Raw genomic sequence first — 18,021 nt, 5'->3', positions numbered from 1 at the left:
TCTTCTGGGCACCTGGAACACCTGATCCCTTCCCTCCCCACACCACCATCATCACCACCACCAGGTAACCCTTGGTACATCACTGTTATGCAGCATCATTCCTTGGACTCTGGGAATGATGGCCACCAGCCACAGAGAAGAGCATCACCTTTGCAAAACAGGCAGCCATGAGAATAGGGGAGAGTGCCAGACCTCCGTAACCTTCCGGCCAATTTTGAGCCGAAAGTTCTTGGAGAACTTGTCTTGTGACCTTCTAGCATTTAATTGTGCCACTTGAGAAAGGGTAGGTCTCTAGCGGGGACAGGAAACTGGGGAGAGAATCTATTTATTTTGGGGAACTTTTATTAATGCCTTTTGTCTCTATTCAAGGGGATGTCCGGGATCCCAGGCCCTCAAGGACTTCCTGGGGAGCAAGTAAGTCCAGCAGTGCTCCGTGAGAAGATCGTAGCGGAAGGGGTAAAACGTTGCCTTCAGAGGGTTGTTAGCACCTCGGCATGCCCCCCACCCCTGCAGACACTATGGGGAGACACTATTTTGCCTTTGGGAATTGCATCTTTTGTCATTATTTGGATGCATGAACTTGGCTTTCACTGTGTTATTAAACTTAAGGTTATGGCCGCCAAATACAATTTGTTTGGAATGGGGGTGTGCAACCTTTTCGCCCGAGTGCCGCATCCGTTGTCAGCTACAAGCCACGGGCCGCACGTGCGCATACATACATATACACGCACAAACAAACGCATTCCAAGTAAACTTTAGAAGGGAAAAACTAAACCCCGAAAAAGAGCAAACAGGAAAGGAAAGAAGTCTTTGCCCTTATGAGAAACTCAGGATCACCCTCTGTTCAGATTATCTCTGCTACGTCAAGGGGAGGGTTGGGGACAGAAGCTAGAATAAGCTGAGAAGGAGGTCTCTTATTGAAAACTTTCAAGATGTTCTAGCTTAACCCTTGCAAAATGCTAGTTTAATTTTTTTTTTCTATAAAAGCTCCGGTAAGGAAAGTTTGAAAATGGTTTGTTTTTAAGAGAGTGGAATTCAGAAGCTGATTCCTGATTCCAGCTAAGGTGAGTCCAGATAATTCCACCTTCTCAAGTCGTTCTTTGTACCTGCTGTTTTCCAGGGGGGGAAAGGCCCAGAAGGAGCAAAAGGGGATGCAGGACCCAAAGGTGACCAGGTACAGTAACATGCTGTGGCAATGGAAGCCTAGTGGTTAGTCCAGTGCTTGGTTTAATATTTGATATCCAAACTGAGTGGCACAAAGTCCCAGAGGCAGAGCAATTGGGTTTAGTTTCTGTCTACTCAAGGCTAAATTAAGTCCCATTGAGTGGGTCTACCTCTCAGCATGACTTAAATCTGGATCTAACCCAAGGCCTACCCAAATGAATTTTGAACCAAGAATTTTAAGATGTCTTGATTGTTATTTTGATATTGTATTGGTTTTATATGCTTTGAGCCTCGTGTGGCGCAGAGCGGTAAAGCAGCAGTTTCTGCAGCCGAAACTCTACCCACGGCCTGAGTTCGATCCCAGCGGAAGCTGGTTTCAGGCAGCCGGCTCGGGTCGACTCAGCCTTCCATCCTTCCGAGGTCGGTAAAATGAGTACCCAGTTAGCTGGGGGAAAGGTAATAACAGCCGGGGAAGGCAACGGCAAACCACCCCGCTATAAGGCCTGCCAAGAAAACGTCAGCGAAAGCTGGCGTCCCTCCAAGAGTCAGCAATGACTCAGTGCTTGCACGAGAGGTTCCTTTCCTTTTTCCTTAATTACTTTTATGTATTTGGTTTATATTGTATTGTTGTACTATTGTTGTTCCCCGTCTCGATCCAAAGGGAGGGGCGGGTAAGAAATTAGGATGTTGATGATGACGATGATTGATTGATTGATGATCTATGGTGTTGGAAAGGGATGTGGCGGGGGGGGGGGGGGCTGGTAGTTATTTTTAGTTACTGCAAAATGTGGCAATTTCGCCCTGCCACATTTAGGGGATCTCCTGCTCATTCTTCTGAACTGGGCCTTGGACTATTCGCCCCAAAACTTGACCTGTTGGCATCACTGCGCTAAGACTTGCTGTAGCTCATTCCTGGGATTTGTTGTACTTTGGAGTTTCAGCCCTGGAACATGTTGGATCTTAGAAAGGGAACGCCTTGAGCCTGTGCAATGTTCCAATTTTTTACTGCTGAGTAAACCCACCCCACGCTTTCACTCCTAGGCTTAGAGGTGGGCTTTCTTGTTTAGAGGGCAGGGTCTTCCTTAGGACCCCATGCAGCCATGGTTTTTTTTAAAAATGTATCCTCAGTGTTGTTCTACTACTTCTTCTGTAGCATGTCGTCTTTTTCAGGGCCTCCTCGGCCTCCAAGGGACCAGAGGACAGCCAGGAGTTCGAGGCGCTCCAGGACTTCAAGGGTTTCCTGGGCCCAAAGGGCTAGCTGAACTTCAGGGACCTGAAGTAAGGAGGATATCATTTTCTCTCTCTTAGCCAAAGCTGCTTTAAGAAAGTCTGGCGGCAGGGGTGGGTGGGTTATATTTGTCTGTTCACAGCAAACCAGCAAGGTATTGTGGCACTTTGAAGGCTAAGGTAGGGTGTCCGTATGGAAAGGAGGACTGTCATTTGGCAGCAGGTGTCATTTATATGCATGCAGCCCCTGGTGACATTCCCTCTTCATCACAACAGTTAAAGCTGCAGGAGCTATACTAGTGTGAGCAGATTTAAAAGAGGGCAGCTTTAACTGTTGTGATGAAGAGAGAATTTCACCAGGTGCTGCATGCATACAAAGGACACCTGCTGAAATCCCCTTTTCTATACAAGTGTTAAAAAATACAGGAGCCCTGCCCTCTTTTTGTATGCATGCAGCCCCTGGAGAAATCCCCTCTTCATCCCAACAGTTCAAGCTGCAGGAGCCCTGCCCTCTTTTGTATCTGGTCAAGAGGGCAGGGCTCCTGCAGCTTGAACCGTTGTGACGAAGAGGGGATTTCGCCAGGTGCTGCGTGCCTACAAATGACACCTGCTGAAATTCCCTTTTCAATACAACTGTTAAAGATACAGGAGCCCGGTCCTCCTTTCCATAGGGCCACCCTAGCTGAGTGATGTATTGCGACAGAAAATTGTGTGGACTGGAGACCACCTTGACAGAGTAGCTGGGACACAGTATGGGAGCGTGGACTTAATCGCTAGTTAGACTAAAAAACAAATATATATTATGCGTTAGGTCTTAGTGTTTCCTCTCCAACCATCGCTCCTGTTTCACCGAGAGTAAGTACGGCATAAGGGCTCCCCCTACTGGTGGATTCCTGGGGATTCCAGAAACGCGGACTTCCAGACGGACGCCTCCTAGCACTAACACTGAAAAGACTTTGTGCAGCTGTTCTATCTTTTCCTTCTTTAACCTATTTTTACGGTAAGGAAAAAGACAGAAGTAGTGGTGGAAAAATACAGGAGGGCTACCAATTGGAGATGATTGCAGGATCTGCACTACTGCTTAATAATGGTTTATAACAGGAGTGACAACTGTTTGTGCCCAGGACACATTCCATATACAGTTTTCAAACTGTTATATCCTGCTTGGTGTGGATCTTCCCAATGCCATCTGGACCCCCATAAAATTCCACGAATGGGATAGGGTGACAATAAAAACTTGTCTGGAAGCACCCTCAGATAGAATTCTTATTCTTATTGTTATTTACATTTATATACCACCCCATAGCCGAAGCTCTCTGGGCGGTATACAAAAGATTAAAACAGGGAACATTAAAAACAAATATACAAAATTTAAAACCATAAAAAGCATGAAAACAGATTACATACAATATCCACCTATTCTGGGTCAGTTAAAAACTCAGCATATGCTGCTAAAAGCCTGGGAGAAGAGAAAAGTCTTGACCCAGCGCTGAAGAGATCAACAATGTTGACGCCAGGCAGGCTTCACCAGGGGGATCGTTCCAGAATCGGGGGGGCCACTACTGAAAAGGCCCTGTCCCTTGTTGCCGTCCTCCAAGCTTCCCTCGGAGTAGGCACACGGAGGAGGACCTCCTTCCGTACTTCTGAGCTAAGACTCTTGTTTCACAGATAGCAAAAGAATTTTCACACATTTATAATTAGAAGAACAAGAAAATGCACCCCCTAATAAGAGTTCACAATGCCAGCTACCCTTGGCTTTCTTTAGCAGGCAATTCCTTTCTTCCCTCTCCATTTTCCATTTTTCTTTTCCTACATTAAGTCAACATTCCATGGCTACTGAGCATGCTAAGTCCTCATTGGCCCCGTTCAGAAGACACCTTAAAGCATGGCTTTAACCACTGTAGTTAAGCCAGAAAGCCAGGCTGTGTTCAGAAGACACCTTAAACCACGGCTTTAACCATGGTGGTTAAGCCAGAAAGCCAGGCTGTGTTCAGAAGACACCTTAAACCACGGCTTTAACCATGGTGGTTAAGCCAGAAAGCCAGGCTGTGTTCAGAAGACACCTTAAACCACGGCTTTAACCACTGTTTGTTAAGCCAGAAAGCCAGGCTGTGTTCAGAAGACACCTTAAACCACGGCTTTAACCACGGTGGTTAAGCCAGAAAGCCGGGCTGTGTTCAGAAGACACCTTAAACCATGGCTTTAACCACAGTGGTTAAGCCAGAAAGCCGGGCTGTGTTCAGAAGACACCTTAAACCATGGCTTTAACCACTGTGGTTAAGCCAGAAAGCCAGGCTGTATTCAGAAGACACCTTAAACCATGGCTTTAACCATTGTGGTTAAGCCAGAAAGCCAGGCTGTGTTCAGAAGACACCTTAAACCATGGCTTTAACCATTGTGGTTAAGCCAGAAAGCCAGGCTGTATTCAGAAGACACCTTAAACCATGGCTTTAACCACTGTGGTTAAGCCAGAAAGCTGGGCTGTGTTCAGAAGACACCTTAAACTACAGCTTTAACCACGGTGGTTAAGCCAGAAAGCCAGGCTGTGTTCAGAAGACACCTTAAACCATGGCTTTAACCACAGTGGTTAAGCCAGAAAGCCGGGCTGTGTTCAGAAGACACCTTAAACCATGGCTTTAACCACTGTGGTTAAGCCAGAAAGCCAGGTTGTGTTCAGAAGACACCTTTAAACCACGGCTTTAACCATGGTGGTTAAGCCAGAAAGCCAGGTTGTGTTCAGAAGACACCTTAAACCACGGCTTTAACCACTGTGGTTAAGCCAGAAAGCCAGGCTGTGTTCAGAAGACACCTTAAACCACAGCTTTAACCATTGTGGTTAAGCCAGAAAGCCGGGCTGTGTTCAGAAGACACCTTAAACCACGGCTTTAACCACGGTGGTTAAGCCAGAAAGCCAGGCTGTGTTCAGAAGACACCTTAAACCATGCTTTAACCACTGTGGTTAAGCCAGAAAGCCGGGCTGTGTTCAGAAGACACCTTAAACCACCTTAAACCATTTTGTATTGTTTGCCAACTTCAAGGTTCAATTGTCCCGTTTTAGATGCAATCTTGTTGGCACTCACCTCCTGAGTTTGCTGTTGGAGGGAACGATGACATTCATGCTGTATTTCTGTTCTCACACCATGGGAGCTGGGCTACTTTCCACCCAGTCCAAGGATGCTCTTTCAAAACGATTCGTGTTGAAGACATTGACTGAATCTTTTTGCCATTCCAGGGCGAGGAGGGGCAAATTGGGCCCCCTGGTCAAAATGGCACAGAGGGGCCAAAAGTAAGTTGAAGCCTTATTTCCAGATGTAAGAAACCTGATAACACTGCCTTGGACCAGTGTTTTTATTTTTTGCAAAGTACACACGAGGTTGAGGCATTCGAGAGGCAGCTGGACAACCATCTGTCAGGGATGCTTTACGGTGGATTCCTGCATTGAGCAGGGGGTTGGACTCGATGGCCTTATAGGCCCCTTCCAACTCTACTATTCTATGATTCTATGATTCTATGACTACTGCAACCTTCTTCTCTCTGGCCTTCCTTCTTCTCACATCAGTCCGTTGGTTTCTGTTCACCACTCTGCCGCAAAGATCATCTTCTTGGCTCGCCGCTCTGACCATGTTACTCCGCTTCTGAAATCTCTTCATTGGCTTCCAATTCACTTTAGAATCCAATATAAACTTCTCCTGTTAACCTTCAAAGCTTTTCACGGTCTAGCTCCTTCCTATCTCTCCTCTCTCATCTCACACTATTGCCCCGCTCGTGCTCTTCGCTCCTCTGATACCATGTTTCTCGCCTGCCCAAGGGCCTCTACTTCCCTTGCTCGGCTCCGTCCATTTTCTTCTGCTGCCCCTTACGCCTGGAACGCTCTTCCAGAACATTTGAGAACTACAAGTTCAATCGCAGCTTTTAAAGCTCAACTAAAAACTTTTCTTTTTCCTAAAGCTTTTAAAACTTGATGTTGTGCAGACTTTATACTGTTAGTTTTACCCTACCCTGTGCCTGTTTGCATTCTCTTCCCCTCCTTATTGTTTCATTATGATTTTATTAGAATGTAAGCCTATGCGGCAGAGTCTTGCTATTTACTGTTTTACTCTGTACAGCACCATGTACATTGATGGTGCTATATAAATAAATAATAATAATAATAATAAATAATCAGTTATATCTGGCAGTCCATTTTACAAAAAACCCTTATATCAGTTACATGTGGCAGTCTACGGACCCCCGTTTTGACTATAAAACGGGCCCCCTGTAGCCAGGGCCGATGCCAGACTATTTTGCGCCCTAGGCAAGGTGAGCTACTTGCACCACGACCCCCAAATTGCGCGGAAGTCCGAACGTGTGCGCCGAGTGGAGAGCTGGGACTGGCTCACTTCGATTTGGGATTGAGCCGTCTGGAATTCACTGGGACTTACTTCCGTGCGAACGCAACCCGCTATGCAGCCTGGCGTCCCGATCCCCTCCACACATTTACTCAGGGGAATAAGGCTGCCGAGTAAGGAGGAATAGGCGGATCGGGCCGCACTGGTGCCTCCCGGTGCAACGCTTTCTCGGATGCAAGTCCCGTTGATCCACGCACGCAGGATCGGGAAGCAGAGTTTGCCTTGTGAGGAGTCCACAAGTCCTTAGCTTTCCTGGGGGAAGGGAGAGGGAATCCCGCTTGCCCGCCTGCCTGGACATTGTGGCCTGTTTGCGGAGAGAGGCGAGGCGACCCAGTGCCCTTTCCTCGGGAGTAAGGCAGAGGCTGGCTTGAGCCAGGGTCGAGCTCACCACATGCTTTTTCTTCTTCCTCTGGCGGCAGCCTCCCGGCTCTGGGAGGGCGGCTTCTGGGTGGCTAGAGCGGCTCTGGGAGGGCGGCTTCCAGGCGGAAGTCTGAACATGGAGCCATCCCCCCACCCCAGCGTCCGTGGCTTCGCTTCGACTGGGTGGGCACGGGGCGCCATCTCGCCCGCCCAGGCCCAGCTGAATCCTCGGGCTGGGCTGGCCTGGCTCACAGCCAACAACGCGCGTGAGTGCTGCGCGGCGCCCCTCTTAGCTTGGCGCTCTAGGCGGCCGCCTGAGTGGCCTCTATGGTAGCACCAGCCCTGCCTGTAGCTGTAAGGAATTCAACATTGCATGAAAAGATTGGGTTTTTCTCTATGAACTGCAGGGCAGCCGGGGCCCGGATGGCATTAAAGGAAGACGAGGGCCACGAGGAAGCAGGGTAAGTAATAACTGCTCAGGTTTCAGGCCTGAAGCACATTTTTGCACTTGAAGGCTTAGTGCGGGAGGGCGTATAAAGGAATTTCAGTTGCTCCTTCCTGAGTATGCGTGAGAGTCACGCACAAAATGCAACCAAGGCCATTTCTTTTATAAGTCAGTCTTGCAAATGTGTTGGGCTTACGGTACATCGTGGGTATAAACCTTTATCAGCCTGTCGGTTGAGGAGCAGGCTTCTCTATTGCTCCAGAGGATAAGGACTAGAAAACAGGGCTGTGCTCCGCTCCATTTCGGATCCCCGAATCCGAAGCGGAGCAGGTCGTTCCGGACCTCTGAAGCCCGGTTCCGAAGCGGATCGGGGGAGGTCCGGATCGGCGCGGAGCGGTTCGGAATGGTCCGAAGCGATTCGGACGGTTCCGAAGCTCTGGATGCAGGTAAGGGGGGGGCTTACCTGGAACCGCCACAGTCTGTGCGGCGATGGGTGGCGGAGCCAGGTAAGGGGGCAGGGGGGAGGGAGGTTTACCTGCGTCCGTCATGGTCCGGGTGGCGGCTTCAACTGAGGCCTGGGCTTACCTGGGTCCAATACCTTCTCACGGGGGCTTACCTGGGGGGCTAACCTGGGTCTGCCGCCCATGGACCACGGCAGACGGCAAAGCCAGGTAAGGGGGGAGGGGGACCTATTCGGCCCCTATTTTGTTCCCCCTTCCCTACTTACCTGCCTCCGCCGTCCGCTACGGAGGCAAGTAAGTGGGGAAGGGGGGGCAAAATGGTGTCCGAATCTTGATCCGGCCCTCCGGATCTCGCTCCAGTTCCAGAGGGGATTGGGGGAGGGTTGGAGCGACGCAAACCAATTTGGGGTGGTGGTGCACAGCCCTACTAGAAAAGCAAAAGATGGAAGCTGATTTTGGCAAAGCATTAAGAGAAAATTCCCAACGGCAAGAGTCGTACTGCCTCAGGAGGTGGCGGGCTCTCCTTCACCGGATAGGGAGGCTGGACTTCTGGACTTCTCCATTGCCCAATGAAATAAAGTGACGAAATCTCAGGATGCTGAAAAAATAAGTAGCTTTATTCCAAGGAGTAGTACTATGAATTTTGGCCCTGGGTAGTATATGTGTGTGAATATAAGGGCCTGTTTAAACAGCTAGATCAAATAAAGAAGAAAAGGACACGAACACACGAAGATACATTTTAGAATAAAACATTAATTTTTTTAAAAAAAAACCATGGCAGTAATAATGATCAGCACACTGCATTAATGCCTGTGACGACTTACCCCGAGAGATTTTGCTGCCTGTGTGAAAGGACAAGGAAGTGCACCTCGCCATCTTACACACAGAAGTCAACCGGACTGGCAGTGAAAACTAACGTCAGCACTTGTGATGGGAAAGGGTCCTCCACCCCATCTGAGGCAGGAGGCTAGTTTAGAGGGCCTAGGACAGGCTGTGTAGGAACAAGGATACTTGAAAGGTTGCCACACAGAGGAGGGCCAGGATCTCTTCTCGATCCTCCCAGAGGGCAGGACACGGAATAACGGGCTCAAGTGACAGGAAGCCAGTTTCCGGCTGGACATCAGGAAAAACTTCCCGACTGTTAGAGCAGTACGGCAAAGGAACCAGTTACCTAGGGAGGTGGTGGGCTTATCCCACACTAGAGGCCTTCAAGAGGCAGCTGGACAACCCTCTGTCAGGGATGCTTTAGGGTGGATTCCTGCATTGAGCAGGGGGTTGGACTAGATGGCCTTATAGACCCCTTCCAACTCTACTATTCTATGATTCTAAAGAGGAGGAGGCTGCTGCTGCTGCACCCCAGGATTTGCTGCCTCTCTCTCTGCCTCATGGTAGAGCCATCCCTGGCAAGAGCTGTGTTAGTAGTACTTAGCCCTCCTTCGTCCGACTCTTGAGAACCGGGGTGGGGAACCAGTGGCCCGTGAGAAGGTATTGGACCCAGCTTCAGTCAGCACCAACCGGCATGGCTAATGGCCGGGGATAATGGGAGCTGTAGTCCCACAACAACTGGGTTCCCCGTCTTGCCTTAGAATCTTCAAGCCTTCCGCTGGCGTACGCACAACCCAGCCGTCGTACAGATGGGCATTTGTATGAAAGAAAGAACTTAGATAATAACTCAAACTTTCACAGCGCCATCCAGGTCGATGCCCTCTGGCAGCGCATTTGCGCCGCGGTGACACACGTTCTTGGCTCAGGAGCGTGGAGGGTTGGAAGCTTCCTGCGTGTGGGCATTGATGAATGAGAGAAAAGACTTTGAGTAACTGTTTGCTTTCCCTCCAGGGCCGGATGGGCCAGCGTGGGCTTGTTGGAATGCCAGGACTCCCAGTAAGTGAGAGAATCCCTGCTCTGGTCAGCCTCAACGAAGTCAATTTTGCTTTAGAGAAGGGGGAGGCAGCCTGGTGCTCTCCAGATGGCGTGTACTACAGCTCCCACCATCCCTGACTATTGTCCATGATGACTGAGGCTTCTGGGAGTTGTAGTCCAAAATTTTGCTATAAGGCGGGATATAAATGTTTTAATAAAATAAATAAATATAATTAACAGCATTTTTCTCTCTTCTTTCCCTCCCTCCCCCCAAAATCTCCAAATTTCCAACCCTTGCAGGGCTTACGAGGTACTCCTGGAATCGAGGCCCCAGAAGGAAAGCCTGGTACACAGGTTCCCATTCTATACTACCTACTTCACTCTCCTTTTGGCTTTGATTCCTGGGATTTATGGTCCTGCATGTTACAGAATCGGCTTCTAGGACCTGGTTTCTGAGCAGCTGAGGGAGTTGCCAAGACAGTCTTTCTTCTGGGAGAACGGGTGGCATCCTGTTGTCCACTCCAGAGTGGAAGACTTTATAAGGGTCATAATCACCTGATCTGCTCTGGACAATGGGGAAGGAGGTTCCCTTGCTTCTCTTGACCCTTAATGGCGTCTTGCATTACCCTGCAGGGCGCTGCTGGTGCCGTGGGGAACCCTGGAAGAACTGGCCTGCCCGTGAGTAGAACCGCTTGCGTGTGTGCTAGCGTGTCCGTGTCCAAATGTCAACATCTTAATTTCCCCGGCGTGGCGGTAGCAATAGTGCAGCAGCAGCAGCAGCGGGAGACTGGCCATTTCTCGCTTATCCATCATGGAACTTCATTGGAAAAGGGAAGGGTTATTTTCCAGGGGAAAAAAGGGTGTCTTTTTCTGCTGGACTGCATTTTCCCAGGAAATGGTATGTGTCACCTCTTCAGCCAGCGATGCAGCAGGAAACGCCACGGCAAAAAACCTACAAACACACACACACACACACATCTCTGTTCCTTTCCTAATTCCTTCCTAAACTGGCGTTGCAGACTATAAATCTGCAGCCAACTACCACCACCCCCGGCCACATTTTGGCCAAGCTGTCCCCATAAAGCATATCTCTCTTCTGCCCAGAATTGGCTGCAGTGTCATGAATACTTTTTTGTCCTCCTCCTCTCCAGGGTTTCACGGGTTTTCAAGGTGACCGAGGGCGTGATGGACCTCCCGGATCAACAGTAAGTGGCACAGGCTGGTCATCGCCATGGGGGGAAGCCCCCCTCCTCCGCCTCCCACACATTTAACCCTTGGGGGATTCTTCCCCACTCCTCCCCATCCCACCCCATGCAAGTTAATCAAGTGAAACCTTTCCAATGTGTAGGCCACCCTCCTGGACAATGATGATTATTAACAATTTATTTCATGTATTAATAAAACAATAAGGATTTCTATTTATAATTTTAAAAAGGTATTATGGTTATTTTTTAAAATGTTGGTTTGGCGGTAACATTTGGGCAAAACTGATTCTGGCACCGGGAAGGCGAGAAATGCAGAGAGCTCCTTTTTCTGGTGTAAGAGCTTCAGTTCCCCCGGGGCTCCCTGCTAGAGCTTCAGTTCCCCCAGGGCTCTCCGCTGGAGCTTCAGTTCCCCCGGGGCTCTCCGCTGGAGCTTCAGTTCCCCCGGGGCTCCCCGCTGGAGCTTCAGTTCCCCCGGGGCTCCCCGCTGGAGCTTCAGTTCCCCCGGGGCTCCCCGCTGGAGCTTCAGTTCCCCCGGGGCTCTCCGCTGGAGCTTCAGTTCCCCCGGGGCTCTCCGCTGGAGCTTCAGTTCCCCCGGGGCTCCCCGCTGGAGCTTCAGTTCCCCCGGGGCTCTCCGCTGGAGCTTCAGTTCCCCCGGGGCTCCCTGCTATGGGGCGGGTGGTATATAAATGTAATAAATAGATAAATAAAACTTAATAAATAAATAAATAAATAAATATCTGTTGCGAGGGGCGAGCTGCCATCCATGAATTCTTCAACCCAGTTTAGCACTTAGGAGGCCTTACTTTGATGACCTCTCCTTCCAAATAGGGTCCTCTGGGAAAGCCAGGAATCAATGGAGACCCAGGTTCCCCAGGGCTTATGGTAAGAAACAATTTAAGCAATTAAAATTTAAATGAGACCATCAGTTCTGCGGAGAGCAGTTCAAGTCTCTTCACTGTTGTTTTTTGGGGCAGGGACTTCCTGGCAAACCTGGCCTGGAGGGGCCGCAAGGACCTGTCGGCATCAATGTAAGTGGAGCATCCTCAAGGGGAATTGGGACGCAGAAAACCTAGCTGGTTTCCCTTCCCCTGCCGACCCACAATTCTCACCAACATCATTGGTGGCGAAATGTAGATGCAGAAGCAGAGGATTAGGCGGCCTTTTTAACTTGATGCTGATAAACTCCTCCATTCTAGGGCTATCCAGGGTCAGTTGGCGACCGAGGAGAACCAGGGCTCATGGGCAAAAAGGTAAGGGCCATCCCAGTTTTGTTTGGTTTAGTGTGCAGTTGGACACAAAATGTGCAGTTGGGGGGGAAAATGTGCAGTTGGAAATCTGATAGCGTGCAGTTGAAAAAAGTGGTGGAAAAAATAAGACGCGTGTGATGTGTATGTGTTTATTAAGAACTGAACAACAGACAAAGTCAGGGATGGCATGTAACACAAATGATATAAGGATGATTATTATTATTATTATTATTATTATTATTATTATTATTATTATTATTAATTATTTATTTATATAGCACCATAAATGTACATGGTGCTGTACAGAGTAAAACAGTAAATAGCGAGACCCTGCCGCATAGGCTTACAATCTAATAAAACCATGATAAAACAATAAGGAGGGGAAGAGAAAGCAAACAGGCACAGGGTAGGGTAAACAGGCACTGGGTAGGGTAAAACTAACAATATAATCCTATAACATCCTATAACAGTATAGGATGCAGGTGAAAGAACCCTTGATGGGGTGACTGATGTTGTTGGGTTTTGTGACAGTGTTGCCTGAATAGATGTGGGGGCAGAGTTGGCACTTGGGTCTATGGCATGGTCCGGTCCCTCTGCCTGTGTCTCTGTCCTGTGTACTATTGATGGTTAGCATCCGCTTCAGGTTGGGAGGTGGTCTGTAGGCCAGGACAGCTCTGCCCCCCAAGGCTTGTGAGAGAGAAGCGTCTGTGCTGATGATGGGTTGGAGTTCGCTGATGATCCGTCGCAGTGGATTATTATTATTATTATTATTATTATTATTATTATTATTATTATTATTATTTTATTTATTTATTTATATAGCACCATCAATGTACATGGTGCTGTACAGAGTAAAACAGTAAATAGCAAGACCCTGCCGCATAGGCTTACATTCTAATAAAATCGTAATAAAACAATAAGGAGGGGAAGAGAATGCACCAAATAGGCACAGGGGAGAGTAAAACTAACAGTATAAAAGTCAGATCAAAATCAAGTTCTAAAAGCTTAGGAAAAAGAAAAGTTTCAATTGGTTTCAATTGGTGGCTGTAGGTGACCACCAGTGGTGTACTTCTCTTGGTCTGTCATCCTTCCTGGTTATCCGTATGAAATTCCCCTTTCAATACAACTATATATGGCTCGGGTCCAGATTATCTGAAAGACCGTATTCTCCCTTATGAGAGCAAAGCCCTACTGCCTGCTCTGACCCTGGCAGAAGGAGGTTGACGAATTGACCTCTGGCGTCACTCTCTCCAGCAAAAGGGGACGGTGTAACTCTGAGTAGGGAGAATGAAGCATTTCCCCCTTTTGACTGAGACCTGCCTGGAGACCCCGGCCTGACAACTTCGTAGGGCCCCCAATTATGCCATCACATGCGTTATTTTGAAGAAACAAAGCACTGATTCTAGCCCTCAGCAAGGAAGCTGAGTCAGCAGAGTGTCGCTTTGGGCTCCACCACACCTATTCCCCCCCCCCTCTGGTTTGCCTCCGCGTTTTTTACCTCCGTTTCATAAGCGCGTCAAGGGCTCCATCAAACATGGCCCCTTTCACGTGGGTATTCGCTTCTTTGCTCTTCCACTCCACCCCGCCCCTTCTCCTGCCTCCTCCAGTTCATTGGTTGTGGCACTGTGATGGGCGTGTGCTCTTTCCCCCCGCCCTTCGCCCTGGCTTTGTTATCTAGCGATTTCTGATTTAAGGTTTCACCTGGGCTCCATTTCTGCGGGCAACGAGGGTGCGTGTGGTCGGAGCACTAAAAAGTCCAATCATCCGACTGACAAGTCCCTACAAAGACGTGCTGGAGGAGGAGAACCACTCCGCCCTCCCCTTTCGTCAGCAAGGCTCCACTAGCACACGCCCCCAACAAAGGAAAAAAACGAGAGGGGGAAATAATCCAGACTTTCCCCGCCCCAAAATAAAACGCAACGAAGGGGGAAAGGGGCAAGATGAGTGCAGGACAGGGACGACGTCCTGCGAGTCCCGAGCTGCAAAACCGCATACCAGGCACGGCGAGGGTACGATAAATCGCTGGTGTGATGGAGCTCTACATTTTTCGGTTTGCTTCCCAATTCTGCTTGCTGGCTACCCTGCTGCTGCTAGTGTGTCCAAAGGGTGTCGTGATGTCGTAGTGACCCCTCTCTTCCCTCTCTCCTCACCTTTCACCTTCTTTGCAGGGGGAGCCTGGACTCCGAGGGCCCGTGGGGTTTCCAGGAAAGCCCGGTTCCAAAGTGAGTGTCCTTCTGTGCTGTGTAGCCAGAACAAAGCACTACTGCTCAGTGCGCTGGAGATAGCTGGGTGTAGGAATGGGCAGACCGTTCCTAGGACAGTTTTGCATATTATTATTTATTTATTTATTTATTTCTTACCCGCCTCTCCATTTTGATCGAGGCGGGGAACAACAGTAAATATAAAATTCACAAAACTGAATTAAAACATAATATACGTTGTTAAAACATCCTAAAAGCATCCTAAAATTCCCCTGGATAGGCCTGCCGGAAGAGATCAGTCTTGATAGCTTTCTTGAATGCTAGTAGACGGTCAAGTTGTCGAGTCTCCACCGGCAGGCCGTTCCACAGTCTGGGAGCAGCAGAAGAGAAGGTCCGCTGGGTAATAGTTGTCAGCCTAATTTTGGCAGGCTGAAGTAGATTCTTCCCAGAGGGCCTTTTACAGTTCCGCAAAGGGTGTTTTAAAGGGCAGCCACGCTCATCCCTGGCAAACTGCCACATTGACACAAAACGTACAGTGCCTGAGAGCCTCAACCTGAGTGTAGAGAGGCCTGCTTGAGCACTCGGCAGCGAAGAAATTACATTTTTATTCTCTCCCACCTTCCTTTCTGCCTAGGGTCCGCCTGGGTTGCCCGGCATGAAAGGCCTCCCCGGCCCACAGGTACGTTCTTCTCATGAAACCTTTTCTCTCTGCTTTTCGTAACTTCTCATTATTGTTGTTCCTAATCATAGAATAGTAGACTTGGAAGGGGCCTACAAGGCCATCCAGTCCAACCCCCTGCTCAATGTAGGAATCCACCCTTAAGCATCCCTGGCAGATGGCTGTCCAGCTGCCTCTTGAAGGTCTCTTGCGTGGGAGAGCCCACAACCTCCCTAGGTAACTGGTTCCTTTGTCGTACTGCTCTAACAGTCAGGAAGTTTTTCCTGATGTCCAGCTGGAATCTGGCTTCCTTTAACTTGAGCCCGTTATTCCATGTCCTGCACTCTGGGAGGATCGAGAAGAGATCCTGGCCCTCCTCTGTGTGGCAACCTTTCAAGTATTAGAATGTAAGCCTATGCGGCAGGGTCTTGCTATTAAATTATTATTATTATTATTATTATTATTATTATTATTATTATTATTATTATTATTGCTTATTAAATCTGTAACATAGAATCATAGAATAGCAGAGTTGGAAGGGGCCTACAAGGCCATCCAGTCCAACCCCCTGCTCAATGCAGGAATCCACCCTAAAGCATCCCTGACAGATGGTTGTCCAGCTGATGCCCTTCCCTTCTGCTGTTTCACCCTCCTTTATCCGTTCAGGAGTGCCTGAGGGTTGTGTTGCTTTTTCACAACATCACTACATTGCTTCCCTTTCTCGCCAGGTTCTCACCTGTGGTCCCTGTCACTTTCAGCGCCTCTCGTCTTTGCATTTAGAGCTTTCCCTAGGAAACACTCTTCAGGAAAATGGCTCATTTTAGTTTGATCTCCTTGTTCCATACGTGGTGTCATGACTAGGCCTGTTCCCTTTAGGCTGGGGGGAAGGAGTTTCAGATGATCAATTGGAATCAGATGCTGAAGCAGAAGAGACGGTGCCAGAAATGTACCGGCCTACACAGGGACTGGGGAAGGTGACTCTCAAGGGCTCGTCACCAGCTGGGGATGAACCTTCGCCAGACCTTATCTCTGAAAACGTTAACAACACACAGTCTGTGGGAAATCAGTGTTCTTCCGAGGGGGAGGGCACTTCAGGGCTAGTTGATCCTAGACTCCGCCTCAGACTTAAATGGGCGGAGCTAAAGGAAGGTGATAACTGATTGATAACTGGCAACCAGCTTGATTGATAACTGGCAGATAGAGGGAGAAAACGTGGAGGCAGCGACAGACTTTGTATTTCTGGGCGCAAAGATTACTGCAGACGCTGACTGCAGCCAGGAAATCAGAAGACGTTGACTTCTTGGGAGGAGAGCAAGGACAAATCTTGATAAAATAGTTAAGAGCAGAGACCCCACACTGACAACAAAGGTCCGCATAGTTAAAGCCATGGTATTCTCCGTAGTAACCTATGGCTGCAAGAGCTGGACCCACCGCCGCCACCACCTTAGTTACATGTTCATTTCCACTGATATATCACAATAATAGAGCGTGTCATTTGTCTGCAGAAATAATTCTCTCTTTCAGGGCAGGATGGGTGGCTTAGGTCCTGGAGGATTCCCTGGACCCCCGGTAAGCATTTATTTATTTATGGCGTTAGCTGAAGCATGCAGTCATCTGAGCATGGTGCTAAGCTGGTGAGGAGCTCCACTTGGCTCTCGGTCTGCCATGGTTTTCTTTCCCCTCCTTGTAGCCTCGGCTCCTTGTCTTCCTCTCTTCCGTCACGGCTTTTCCTTCCGCTCAGGGTTCAAGCTGCAAAGGGATCGTCTTCGGCCATTGGCTCTTCCACTCTTTTGCAGGCAGTCCACGTGGGCTGCAGATGCTGCCCTGGAGCGGATCTACACTGCGTACTGAAGGCGCTTGCGAGCGCCTGCAGTGCGCCCCCAAAGCGATTGTGTAGATCCTGGAAGAGGCGGAGGAAGGCCCGCCCCCTTCAGAAGACACCTTAAACCACGGCTTTAAGCATGGTGGTTAAGCCAGAAAGCCAGGCCCCATTCAGAAGACACCTTAAACCACGGCTTTAGCCATGTTGAATAAAGCAAAAAGCCTTATTCATCATGGCTAAAGCTTTGGTTTAAGGTGTCTTCTGAATGCCGCCCCCCTCTCTCTCCCTCCTTGGCCAGTGAAGGGACAGATTGCTCTTGCCAGAAGTCCAAACTGATCACTTCCACAGTCTCACATGTGGTCAAGATGGGCCCTGCTTTTCATGATACTTGTTGACGTGCACCGTGATGTTTATAGAAACGCTTTTACTACTCCCTAGGGGCTTCCTGGTTTACACGGACAAAACGGTATCCCAGGAAAACCAGGACCATCAGGAGAGGTGGGACCTCTTGGCCTATTGGGAGCTCCAGGTCCAGCTGGATACCAAGTAAGTACATGTAGATACCTCTTTTGGGGTTCTGCTTAGTTCGGAGCCTGTTTTTTTCCCCATTGTGTGTGTGTGTGTGTGTGTGAACTTGGTAGAAGGACTTCCTTGAACAGGCAGATGGCTTGCGTAAGCAGAAAACAATCACAACAATTTAATGCATCTGAACTAATTTAATGCATCTGCATGCACACCAGTCACCTGTAACTGTGTGTGTTGCCAGGGCAGGAGGGATGAAAAATGTGGGGAACTCCTCGTGCATAAAATCCAAAATGAATTCCAGAAATTTCCCTGAGTTAAACTGGAAAGCAGGTGGAGCAGATCATGGGGTGGAGCAGAAAACAATCACAACACGATGTGAGAACACCAGAAGAGCCCTGATGCTGGATCAGACCAAGGGTCCATCTAGTCCAGCACTCTGTTCACACAGTGGCCAACCA

General features: G+C 49.0%; 3 long non-coding RNA genes across 3 annotated transcripts; all 3 read left to right on the top strand.

Moving 5' to 3' along the window:
• The first annotated feature begins 374 nt into the window (after nt 1–374).
• On the top strand, nt 375–5,676 carry LOC134411168 (uncharacterized). Its single transcript, XR_010026320.1, has 4 exons — nt 375–414; nt 1,121–1,174; nt 2,335–2,442; nt 5,624–5,676. It is a non-coding gene; the product is annotated as an uncharacterized LOC134411168 (long non-coding RNA).
• Nucleotides 5,677–10,553: 4,877 nt separating this feature from the next.
• Nucleotides 10,554–11,982, top strand: LOC134411169 (uncharacterized). The gene is made up of 3 exons (XR_010026321.1): nt 10,554–10,583; nt 11,057–11,110; nt 11,939–11,982. It is a non-coding gene; the product is annotated as an uncharacterized LOC134411169 (long non-coding RNA).
• A 2,542-nt stretch (nt 11,983–14,524) lies between these two features.
• On the top strand, nt 14,525–17,505 carry LOC134411062 (uncharacterized). Its single transcript, XR_010026310.1, has 4 exons — nt 14,525–14,579; nt 15,193–15,237; nt 16,741–16,785; nt 17,477–17,505. It is a non-coding gene; the product is annotated as an uncharacterized LOC134411062 (long non-coding RNA).
• Nucleotides 17,506–18,021: the final 516 nt, after the last annotated feature.

The sequence above is a fragment of the Elgaria multicarinata genome, chromosome 19 (assembly GCF_023053635.1).
Source record: "Elgaria multicarinata webbii isolate HBS135686 ecotype San Diego chromosome 19, rElgMul1.1.pri, whole genome shotgun sequence".
NCBI classification, from domain to species: domain Eukaryota; kingdom Metazoa; phylum Chordata; class Lepidosauria; order Squamata; family Anguidae; genus Elgaria; species Elgaria multicarinata.
The sequence above is the reverse complement of the archived record's forward strand: the minus strand, read 5'-3'. Positions and strand labels throughout refer to the sequence as shown.